The sequence below is a fragment of the Lactuca saligna genome, chromosome 5 (assembly GCF_052625555.1).
Source record: "Lactuca saligna cultivar CGN05327 chromosome 5, ASM5262555v1, whole genome shotgun sequence".
Lineage (NCBI taxonomy): Eukaryota > Viridiplantae > Streptophyta > Magnoliopsida > Asterales > Asteraceae > Lactuca > Lactuca saligna.
The window spans coordinates 284,156,649-284,170,334 of NC_136421.1; the positions used below are offsets into that span (position 1 = coordinate 284,156,649).

General features: G+C 29.6%; 1 pseudogene; it reads right to left on the minus strand.

The window, feature by feature from the left end:
- Positions 1 to 7,446: 7,446 nt before the first annotated feature.
- LOC145046802 (kirola pseudogene) lies at positions 7,447 to 9,001 on the minus strand (annotated as a pseudogene).
- Between the last annotated feature and the right edge of the window lie 4,685 nt (positions 9,002 to 13,686).

Here is a 13,686-nt window from a genome sequence, read left to right on the forward strand (position 1 = left end):
GTGCTTTTCTAGCTAGCAACCACACGTGGGGGTGTAAACACATATAGGTATCTGTACATAACTTCCTCACTCGCGGGAGATTATCGGTCATAGGGCATATGTATATAATAAGTTTTATTCTCAGTTTGATGAATTCCATATCTCATGTAGACTTTCCGAGTTTTAGAAGTTCCAACAACGAGTGAGTGAGTGAGTGTATGTGTGTGTGTCTAAAACCTTAAGTTACTAGACTAAGAATTTAACCGTTCATAAAGTTCTAACAATAATCGGGCAGCGTAATGATTGTAATCCGAGTAAATCTAGGTTTTAACCAACATAAAACCAACAATTCCAAATATGCATACAAGTCTAAATATAAGTATAATTAATTTTTTAACAATAGACAACTATTTAATAGATTATAAACTATATAATTATAACGTTTCTAACTTTTTCAAACAAATGTATTTTTATTTTAAATAACTATTTTTTTATCAAACACATATATAACCATTTTTATAATTATATAAACATTTAGATAATAAATGAAAACATCTATAGAAAATAATAACGAGTATTTTGCATGTATTCTCCCCCAAAAATATTAAAAGTTTAAAATTAGGGATGGGAATTGACTTTCAAAGCGTACGTAGAAACCGTTGTCGAGATCGGAAACTGGATACGATTTGGGACTTCACGAACGACACCTCGTTTCAACGTAATGTTGTAAGAGGGTTGTAGATCGGGAAAAAACGAGTTGGGAAACCTAACCTTTTTCATTCGGGACTGTTGGAATCTCGATGGAGTTTCATTAGAGCTTTGTCGGCGATATCTGTTCATGACGGTTATTAGCTTTTCCGAATGTGGTTTGTTTCGTCGAGGCTAATGTCGGAGGGAAAGGGTCTGTCAGAGCTCCGAATGGCAAAAGGGAGGTAGCAGGTGGTGACTTGTGGTGGCGTAAGGCGGAGGGACAGTGGTTGGAAATCAAGAAAGACCAAGAGAGAGATTAAAGAAAGACTCGTGCGCCTTTTTATAGTCACTTCCAAGCCACAAGAGTTTGACAAGTGTCGCCTCCTTGTTGCACCAAGCGGATCCACTATAATCTCGACATGTGTCATGACCTCGAACCACGTGCATAAATCCTACAAAAATGTAACAACCTAAAAAATTGTCTTGAAAGTCCAGCCAATCAATCGAGAGTCAGACTCGTTTCTGCTATCTTTTAGCATTGTTAAGGATCGTTTTATGAGTTCTAAGCCTAGTACACTTAAGGATTGGGTGTAGGGTTGTGTTATCTTCAGTTCATCGAGTTGTATTCAAGCCATACACTCCTTCAAGAAGAGTGTACGTCCGTACACATGGGTGAACAGCCGTACACCCATGGTGGCCATGAACTATCCCCCATAAGTATCGATCTCCTTCATTTCTCTTCATTCTTACACTTTCACCTCAAAGAACTTCCATTCTCTCTCAACTATCATCAAGATCACTTGGATTTCCCGTCAAAAACATAAGTGATTCTTCCATCTATTAGTTGTTATCTTTCTTAAATCTAGTATCACCCTTTGATTCATCCATGAAAACAACCCTTTGTGATAGATCTTCAACCCTTCATCCATTTCACCAAGAACACCTACTTGTTCTTGGACCGTGAACTCCACAAAGACATCCAAAAGTGTGAGTATTCCTTCTTCCATCTAGTTAGACATGTTAAACACTTGTTTCTAGCCTTGAAACATCATCAAACTCATGATCATCAATATTGTACGGTCGTACACTCTTTCTACGGTCATATACCCTTTTATTGTTAATAACCATGAGCCTTAAACACTTCTAGGTACTTGCTATCCATTAGAACTCTTGAACCCTCGAATCCCCATGAATAAAGACCCAAATTTCACCATCTTGGAGTGTGTACGGTCGTACACACTTGGTAGGCTATGAACCTTGGCCGTACACACCTTAGTGTGGCCATGAACTACCCTTTGATCAATCACATGTGATTATACACTTCATTTAAAGTGTTCCTTAGTCCCTTAGGTTTTTCCCTTCATGATTAGTTGTTTTTACGCTAATTACATACCTATATATTCCATTATATTTCATTTAGGACTCGTTTGTATCCCAGGAATTCATTTGTGGAACTTCTCATCCTTACACGAATCTGCAATTGAAGCACCCACAAAAGGTGAGTTCATACCCCTATAATCAATCTTTTAAATGTTTTAAATGCTTTTAAAGGGGGGGGGGGATACAAGTTGAACACAATGATAATTGTGTAAATGTTATTTGTGATAACTATCATATTCAAAGGATTTCTTATTCTTTATAAGTGATCAAAACTATTTCAAAAACTCTTTTAAATTTATGTTACTTTATTGTTTATAAAACACCATTTTTAAAGTACAGTCATAACTCAGTAGATAAATGAATCTTTTATTCATGTCAGTATCAATTCAAGTAAACATATTAGTAAACTATAATAGGTATAGTTTAGGGGTTCAGTACATACTATATAGAGAAACAGGGAGGAACATACTATAAAGAGAAATAGGGAGAAACGTACTATACACTAGAACAGAAGGAACATACTATAACGAGAACAAGATAACATTAAATGTGATACTAATTCACAGCTTAGTAATTTGTTTGTTAAGTCGCGTTTTGTAACCCGAGTCTCCTAGAGGGAGAGCATTATTAGTATGGCTACAATCACATCACATTTTTGACCTTAATTATACGAATTGGTTTTAAGGTAGTCAGTACTTCAGTAGTCACTTTAAAATACTATTGTATACTTTCATATTAAAAAAGACAAACAATACAGTCGAGTCTTACTACATTCACTTAGAAAGGGGGCCTATAATGCTAACTTTATGATTCCTAAGTGCATACATCAGGGATATATATTAATCGGGTCCGACAGACAGTAGAGTGTGTGCTTTCCGCTTCATTTCATGTTCCTTGTTTGGTTGTGGGCTTAGAGCAGATGCATCCAGTCTACTATCTATCCGATCTTAGTTATATATATATTTCGTATACACCAAGTAATCATAAGGAGTACTAGGTATGGGTCAGTTCATAGTATACAAATTCAATACATTGTTTTTCTAGTACAAAAACATACTTTTCATATAGAACATGTAGTAGACTAAACTAGAAACTTATCAGTAAAAGGGTTTAATCCATTTTATTAAACCAGTATAACTTAAAGGAACTTTAGTGGTTAATTATATAATACCTTAGTTTACACATCAGAGTTATATATAATTAATATCCGATAGGCAGTTCGAAGTGTGCTTTCCGCCTTACTTCATGTTCCTTGTTTGGTTGTGGGCTTCGGGCAGATTCACACAATTAACTATCCGTTCTATATTAGATTATATATAGCTTGTATAAACTAAGTGATTATATAAGGAACTATTATGGTAACCATTTTTACTAAAAGAAATAAGGGTTTTCTTAAGGAATGTTTTCATCAAATATAAAGAACTATTTCAATTAACTCCGTGAGTACGAAATGAATACGCCAGGGTTATATACAATGAAGACCTAACAAACAATGATGTGTGACTTCCGCCTCATTTCATGTTCCTTGTTTGGTTGTGGGCTTAGGGCAGATACACACAATCGATTGTCTGTTTACTCTAGGCTTTATATAACTTGTATCCATTTAGTACTCACAGAAAGGATTGTAAAGTCATTTTTACTTATCTTTCATCATATCAGAAGATATAGGATCTTTTGGAGAAACATGGGAACTTTTCTAAAAAGAACATACAGCTTACTTTACATCACTAAAATCTTATGAACTCACCAGCTTAAATGCTAATCTACTCTTTCAAAATAACTTGTATTCTCAGGAAACTAGTAGATAGATACGCGCTCTGGGATTCAGAAGATGAAGTATAGTAGCTTCATGTATTGTTTTGTTATTTACTTTTGGATTCAATCTTTTTTTGGATCACTAGTTGTAAACACTTTAATATTAATACAATGATTTTTTGTTACTATGATTGCTATGACACAGTGTTGTGATACTAAACATGACATCTTCCGCCCCCGAACGTTCCTGTCGTTCCGGTTTGAGGGTGTGACAAAAAACAACATCTAACTTTTTTTTTTTTGAAAAACTAGTTCGATTTCCCGAAAATGGAGTCTCTAAATATGTAAACGAAATTTCTAATTAGAAACGAAACTATGTAAAAAAACGCGTTCGAAGTCAAAATTCAGTTGTTTTTCGGTTATCGCGATTAAACAGTTTTTGTGGAAGTGTTATAATTTTGTGATACGAAACTTTCGAAAATGGAATCAAATATTAGGAAATTATCTGATTCCAAAAACAAGTTAAGAAATACTTAATGAAATACAGAGCTACATATAGTTTTAAAGTTCGTTTATAGAAATTTAGTTATATTACTGATTTCCTTCCTTAAAATGGTCATAATTTTTGCATAAGATCTCCATTTTGGACGTTCTTTATATTCACAAAATCATACTTACATGCCCTATCCGTTTAGAGTATGCTTTACACATAAAAAAAATACCTAATACAAAACTTTTGTTTTTAATGTATTAATTATTACTTATGTATTGTGCATAGTGTTTTGTTTGTCAACGATCTTATCCATCGGAGGCTAAAGTGTTATTACATATGCATTCTAAGTATAAAAACTTTATTTGTAGTGAAAAGTGTTGAATACATTACATTTGGTATATTAGACCACTCCTATTGGTGACTAGTTGTCTTTAGTTTGTGGGTTGATAATTAAAGGGAAGTGATTTGTAAACAACAATTTTTATTCATACACAACATTTTGTGCTTTATGGAGCTGTACAATACAATACTTTAATGCACAAATTATTGTGTACGGAAAAAAATTTGTTGTGTACGAATCGGTTCCCATAATTAAATAAAAATGAAAAGGGTATCCAAAAAGCAATAATATGATCGACGGCGTTGGTGCAGCAAACATTAGCGGGTTGACTTATTTCGAATACATCCATTATTGTCATCTTTATTTATTATCAAACAAGTTTTATAAATCACAAATATGTTTTATTTTATTGAAAATAAAAAAAAACAAAAAATATTTAAATTTATAAATTATTTTTCTCTACAAATAGAGACTAATAATGATGTATTTTATTATTTTTTTAATATTAATTTTTAGGTTGGTCTAAGTTGCTAATGAGAGTAAAAGTTTGGGTTTAGTTAGGTTGTATAGATAGAAGAGAGAGAAATTAATATTTTAATAGATAGTTGATAATTTTATTTTATTTACTTCTTTTTAAAGTTTATTTTAGCATATTTCATTCATATTTTAGTTAATTTTCATGCATATTTTCCTTTTTGTTATTTTATGAGCACTTTCGGGTACTTTCGAATTTTGTGAGCATAATTGCAGGTTTTTAGGTCTAGCGGAGCGGGAATGTTCTGGAATTATGGGAAGCGGTTGTATTTGGAGGATATCAAGGGTTTTGGACTTAATAATTATGGAGATGATGCATGGAGTGGGCTTGTGAATTACTTGAAGGATTGGAAGAATTAAACTTTAAATTTGCAAGATGCGGGGGAATTTTCGAGTATGCGGAGATTGTTGATCAGGCGATTACAAAAGCTATGGATCGTTTAGAAAAGGCTAATTGGGCTTAAAATGAAGAAATCTTGCAGAAAAATGGGCTAGAAGCTAATCAGACTCGAACTGTGCCAAATGGGTTAAGTTGTGGAGGCCTAACAGTTGAACAAAGTCCAACCTTCGTCACTCTTACGCGGCCCGCGTAAGGTTTCCATGCAGCCTGCGTGGATTCCTACAGGGGCATTTTCGGGATTTTAATTGGAGCTCTATATGGGGAAGGTTGGTGTGCCACATTTCTCAACTTTTGCACATCCGAACGTGTGAGCATTCTCTGGAGAATTTGGAGCATTTTGAAGACCAAAAACCTTAAAGAACTTCATCATTTTGCTCTTGAATCCTTTAAAATGTTTGGTACAATGTTTACTTACTTTGTTTTCATGAGTTTAGTTATGCTTGGCTAAACAAAACTTGGTTGACTTTGGTGAAATCCTTTAACTTATGTTGAATGTTGAAGACTCCATGAACTAGTTCTTGAATCTTTATGAGAATGTTTTTTGTTTTAACATCTTATTACTACTTGTATGTTTTTATTCATGAGTTTAAATATACTTGTGGTGATTAGTAGGCTAATTTCTTGATTAAGTAAATGATCCTTAAATTAGCAAGCAACAAATGATTTTTGTGTTAGTTTTGTTTCACACAATCATAAAAACATTTTCTCCAACATGGTAGTGAAAGCATTTGACTCCTCTTGGATTTGGTGACTTTTGGGTTCTTAATGCTAGTTGACTTTCACTAATTACATGCTTAATATAAATTGTGACTTTGACTAAGAAAATTGTTATGAGTTTCTCTAACCATTTTAAAAACTAAGAAAAGTCTATGTAATCTCAAGCTTCTTGGATTACTATAGCCAAATTAAGGATTTAAAACAAGTATTGCACCATTGGATTCTAATGAAATATTCATCAAAAGTCAAAGTGAGGAAACCTTAAGTCAACCATCTTTCTCTTATTGATTTTACATCAAACCTTTATTTTTGTTGAATTGTCCATTTAAATCTTAGTTTAATTCTAGTTTATTTCAAGTATTTCAAAAGACCAAAACCCCTTATTTTTAATTTATTGTCATTCCCCAAGTATTTTTACAAATAGGTTTTTTCATAGAGTTATATAAAATTGAGCCAATCTTCGTGGATTCGACCCTTTTACCACAATACACTATTTTAGTGTAAAAGATTTAGGGTTATTAATTTTGTTGGCCTCGACAACCATCAATAGTTAAGTTGCTTTTGATTGTGAATGAGCGTAGTCTTACAAGGTGGATTTGCAGTAGTTTGAGCGGCAAACATTAACCTAATTTAACCGTTTGTCACATATAATCCATGCGTACCAAGTTCTAGGAAAATCTGGGGGGTAACCACTCAGTAGATAATTCGTGGGTAAAACTTCCATGGTAATATATGCGTGGGAAAAAATATTATCCACGAGCATATTACTCACCAGACAAGTATCCATGGATAAATCCTATTACCTATAGATTTTGCCATGGGTGAAGGTTTGTTTTGCTATAGTGGGTTAAGTCTTGTTTAGAACAATAACGTAACTTAAAAGTAGATTGCCAAGTGTTTATCGTTATTAAGAAAACAAATACATGCTCAAGAAATAATTTGTTTTGGGGATTAGAAAACGGTTTCCAACAACCAAAATCATTAGGGAACAAGAATAATATACTATATTAAAACGATTCATCGTATACAAATTACACCAGCCCACATTAACTTCTCTCTCCCTTTATTCATTATATTGATGTAGTTTATTCAAACATTCTGAGAAACACCCATAACTTCCCTTCGTTTCATTTGTTTATTAGAAGTTGTTTACTGTTGTTATATGCATAGATCTATGTCCTTAATCACACTGCAAAACCAATCCATAAAAGAAGTTGGATAGGGTACAGTTGTGTTAAGCTTCTCAAACTCAAGTGTCACAGTTAGCACTTGTGCATCACCCTTTTTTTCAGTATGAAATATTACTTTCATGGTCTTGTATTTATCCTCCACTAGATCTCCTCCGATTACATCGAACACTATCTTCTGCTTTTCCTCATCAACAGCTTCGATTATGGCTTTATCAATTTTCTTCTTTCCCTCTAAATTTCGTTTAGATATTCAAAGACAACATTTTAGTATATATATATATATATATATATATATATATATATATATATATATATATATATATATATATATATATATATATATATATATATATATATATATATGTATATCCCTATTCTAATATAAGAATTCGTTTAATCTCATATTGACAAAGTCATGCAATTAGAATCCTCATTAATGTTATATATCATTTATCATACCACTTGTCAACCTATTAATTATTAATTTCAAATTTCAAATTTTAAATTTCTCAATCTAATTTTATTAAATTAATAATTAATTCTTCATTTTAAATTTCAAATTTAAAATTTCTTCCTTTAATTATATCAAATTAATAACATTAGATTAAAAAACTAAAATAAAATTAATATAAATTATAAAATGACATAACTCCACGTATTTATTTAAATCAACGATTATAATTTTATACAACTAAAAAAATATCTCTTAAGTAATAATTTATTTAAAATAATTTATTAATGATTTCGATTTTTTTTAATACGAAAGTTTAATTAATTTTATAACCGTGGTTATCACGGGTTATAAACTAGTATATATATATATATATATATATATATATATATATATATATATATATATATATATATATATATATATAAGAGGTCAATTGAGACGAACATAATTTTATGAGATCATGAAACCAATTTTTTCTAGTGAAATATTTTAATATTTAGTCATCGTAAAAATATAATATACATAATATTCTAATATTATCTGCTTTTAGATATTTCAATATAAAATGCTTTCAAAATATTGTTTTACAATTTCAGAATATTACATACATTATATATTTTTTTTTGAATAATAGAATATTAGAATATTTTATTAGAAATAAGTGGACCCACGGTCTCAAAAATCTAACTATTTCAAATGAACCTAACCATATATATATATATATATATATATATATATATATATATATATATATATATATATATATATATATATATATATATATATATATATATATATATAATGGACTCAAACAAATGAAAATTCAAAATAACACATAGTTTTGGTCAAAGAAATAGAAGTAGGGTTTTCATTATGACATACCATGAGTGTAATGCCAATGGACGAGAGATCCAACGGCCCCCCGATCACCTTCAATCAATTCACATGCATGAACCTTATGAGGGCATATTGCAGAAAACTCGTCTGGGTTGTATCTAAAGATATCAAGGAAGACATCTCCCTTCTTACTGATCTCTAAAAAACAAATTAACTTTCCAGAAAGAGCCATCTTTTGCTATTTCCAAAACCGAAAAAGCACTTATTTAAAAGAGAGAGTTGATGAGTTTGTGGAAAATACAAATCGATACCATTTGCCTTATATAGATAGTTTTGGTTGTCCGACTCAAACATTTAATTGCTAAACTTACTATTTTCAAGATAACACTTATACACACAAACAAAATATGATTCACATGGTGTGCAACATGAAAAATATTAAATTAAGGGTGAATCACGTTATCACAAACGAACCAAAAGAGAAATGTAATGGAATGTATGCCGGCACGTTGTGCGAAAAACACATATATAATTAAAGTCTTTAAAAATATATGTTTTTTTTTTAAATATAACAATAATATTGTTATTAAATTTAATATTATAATTCGTATACTAAATTGATATAATATATTGATTGTTTTGAATTATATGACATCTATTATAACTGCATTATCTCAATAGTTTGAATGATTTCTACCCGCGAATTACACGTGAATAAAATTAAATATAATACATGGTTTAATGTTATTTGTAGATGTTATTATTGTTAATTAATTTTTTAAAATTTATTTGCTTAATCTTTTAATTTCAATCATTATAATTATATAAAACATCAAACATTAATGTTTTTTGATTTTAAATGTAACAATATAATCATTTATATATAGTTATTTTTAACTATTGTTACTGTATGTTATTTTAATTTACTTATTCTACCCGCGAATTACACGTGAATAAAATTAAATATAATATATGGTTTAATGTTATTTGTAGATGTTATTATTGTTAATTAATTTTTTAAAATTTATTTCCTTAATCTTTTAATTTCAATCATTATAATTATATAAAACATCAAACATTAATGTTTTTTGATTTTAAATGTAACAATATAATCATTTATATATAGTTATTTTTAACTATTGTTACTGTATATTATTTTAATTTACTTATTTTAAAACTTTTAACGATTATAAAAATATCTTTAGGAAATATTTTAGTTACTTTGATATTACAGTTTAGTTTTTGCATTTATCACTACAATTTATCATTTTAACTATTTACAAAATATTATTTGGTTTTTTTAAGTGGAAATGAAATTTATATTAAGTTGACACTGTAATGTTATATTTAAATTAACAATTTAAGTATTTTTGTCTAAACTGTTCAAAAGTTGTAGCTTTAAACTGATGATGGTTTACATACAACAACATTTTAAATCTAATAAATTAAGTATAATATGTTAAAAGTTAAAGACATAACTTTATAACTAGAAGTAAATATATTATTTTAAAATTAAAATTTAGTTTATTTATGATTAGACTTTAGGTTTGATATTTATTTAACCTTATTAACCAACTTATAATCATTATTAGAAAGACACTACAATTTATCACTTTTAACTATTTACAAAATATTTTTTGGGTTGTCTAAGGTAAACTAAAATTTATATTTAAGTGAACCTTGTAATGTAATATTTAAGTTAATAATTTAAGTATTCTATACAAATTGTTCCAAAATTGTATCTTTAAATTGATAATGGTTTACATCCAACAATATATTAACACTAGCAAAATAAGTATAATATGTTAAAAGTTTAAAAAAGATAACTTTATAAGTAGAAGTAAGATATTATTTTAGTATTGAAATTTAGTTTATATATGATTACACTTTAGGTTTGATATTTATTTAACCTTACTAACCAATTATAATTATTGTTAGAAAAAAACTGAAAAATCATGGGAGTTTCAAATGAATGTGGTGAAAGGAAAAATGCATGGGAGTTTCAAATGCATGAGGTTTAAGGAAAAATGCTAGCTTTATAAGATATATAGATGTTCAATTTGTTTGGAATGATAGAATGAGTCATTCAAACTTCTTATCGGTTATGTATGAGTAAATTTATAGATAAAGAGCGTTAGTAATTCACATATATATATATATATATATATATATATATATATATATATATACACACACTAGCGGTTTACCCGTGCTAAGAGACGGTTGAAAATATTTTTTTCGAAAATTAGTTTCTAACGACAATTAGTTCTTTTGTGCACATAGTTTTTTACATCAAAACAATTATCATAAGAGTTATGTTAGAATTGTTTACAAATGTATAGGAACACATGATTGATGAATCTTTTTCCAATGAGTCGTGTCCTTCGTTCATTAATCGTATTGTTGTTAGGGGTACCTTTTTTTTTATCTTAGAAGAGTCTACACATGCATACATATACTATATTCCTAAATTTACATCTTTTTATTTGAACCCCAACCTAAATAAAGAGTAAGTATCAGTCAACTTCTAATACCGTTAGGTCAGATACACTTTAAGTTTTAATGGGAAAGGGGTATTGTTGTGATGTGGTAATATTGATATATTTTGTGTTTTTTATATTATTAAAATAGTGATTACAACATCAAAGCCCATGGAAGAAAGATAGAAAAGAATAGTAAGATCATAAAGTATTTATAACATATTGAAAAATAATAACTTAGTAGTCAAAAGATGTGGTGTCTTCGTGGGACTTCTAACCCCATTTATTTACTTATTTATGACCTTTAATAATTGAACTATGCCTAAACCAAGACATGACTATTATGTCCTTATTAAATATATTTAATATTTTTCATTTATTTGGCACTTATAATAATTAATTTATTTAGTGATTTGGGACTTTTAATAATTGAACTATGCCTAAACCATGATATGACTATTATACCCTTATCAAATTATATATTTCATATTTTATTTATTTAATTATGACTTCTATTAATTAAATTAATTTGTTATTTGGGACTTTTAATAATTTAATTATGCTTAAACCATGACATGACTATTATGCCCTTATCAAATTATATATTACATATTACTGAAATGTAACTCCAATACTCCATATCTCAGTTTAGACTTATGCATTTTAGTGGAACTCCCACCAAATCCCAATTTCTAATTGTTGTGAAAACCCTACAAAAAAACGGAAAAAGAAAATTAAACATGAAAACATAAAAAAAAATCAAATAAGGTATCAAAATATGAACTAAAAGGGAAAAAGAATGTGATGAACAACTACATGTGGTAAGGGATGCTGGAAGCACAAAGAAAAATCTGAAATGTAACTCAAATTCAGAAAACACTCGTCAAATTTCAACAATCATACTGATGAGGTTAATAACATGCAAACTTCGAAAATCAACAAAAAAACATAGAGTGATGATATACAGACTGTGCAAAAATCAGAAGAAATTGCCACTTTAATTTCATAACTGACCATGTAAAAATTAGAAAGACTGATGATGTACAAACCAATCAAAATTTAGAAGTGAGGATTCGAAGTATTTCTTCAGATGAGGAAGAGAGAGCATGGATAAACTGGAGGGTTTGATCAACCTTTTTTTCCAACCAATACCCTTTTTCCAACACATTGACCAAATTGCAGAAATTGTTGGCAGATCTAGCTTAGTAATGTTGTACGGTCAAAGAAAATTAGGTCAAGACTGTTACCTTGAACATGAGTAACAAATCTCCATCAATCCTACATAAGAAACATTGCGTGATAACACTAATTATATATAGAAACTAATCATCTATAAAAAACTTAAGCTATACTTTAATAAAAAGGTCAACCAAACATCAATAGTAGTTTGAATACAATGTAAATTTTGAGTAACATAATAGAAGAAAGAGATACACATACCTTATATGTTCCAAAACCTGATCTTTCTTATCCATATCTTGTTAAGCTTCATCTTGACTTCCCCCATATTCACTAATTTTAACATTTTGAAAGTAAAAGTAATGACTTTTGTAAACATGTATGCACATATATTATCAAAAACAGTAAACCTTTAAGCCCTAATGAAATATGAACTTGTATTATTAATTTTATAAACTCACAAAGAATAAACAGTGGGAAAACAAAGGTACGTGGAACCTGCAAAGCTTGTAGACCATGTAATAGAGCCAGACACCACCAACAATTGAATCTCTATCACCAATAAAAATGAAAATCGGTTAAATAAACCAAAATAAAAGAATAAAAAAAGTTGATGATAACCAAATCAAATAACTTACAAACAGAATAGCTATGAAAACGTTTTGAAATATCGAAGAGCATATGACAAAAATAATTTAAGATCAGGATATTTTGGAACTTGCCTTCAATTTTTCTTGCAGTAGATTCAAGTCATGAAATAAGGAAGTAGTACATTGGATTTCATTCACTGGGGACTTTTATCAAACATGTAGCATGCACATATTAAAAGGGGTTATGCGCCTGGAGATTAGTTGTGTTGTACTTACCTTGTTAATTTTGTAGAGAACCCGATGTTCCCTCTTGCTTCTCTACAAGTACACTGTGGTCGAATTTTGGAGAGAAATCGATCGTCTCGCACTGTTGTTGCCCGGTACTCTTAAGCTAGATGTCATGGATGACGATGCTGGATAGGTTGGTTTAAACCACATATTGGGAATATTAACTGGGAATTCAAACGAAAAGGGGTTAAGATGAACTGAGGAGAGAACATTAAGCATATGCTAGATGTCGTTGGCTGTTGAGGATAGATGGCTGTGGTGAATGGTGGTGAGATGAAGTGTGGTAGTGGCTTTTTCTACCCGCGGGTTACTCATGAATAAAATTAAATATAATATATGGTTTAAAGTAATTTATAGTTGTTGTTATTGTTAATTAATTT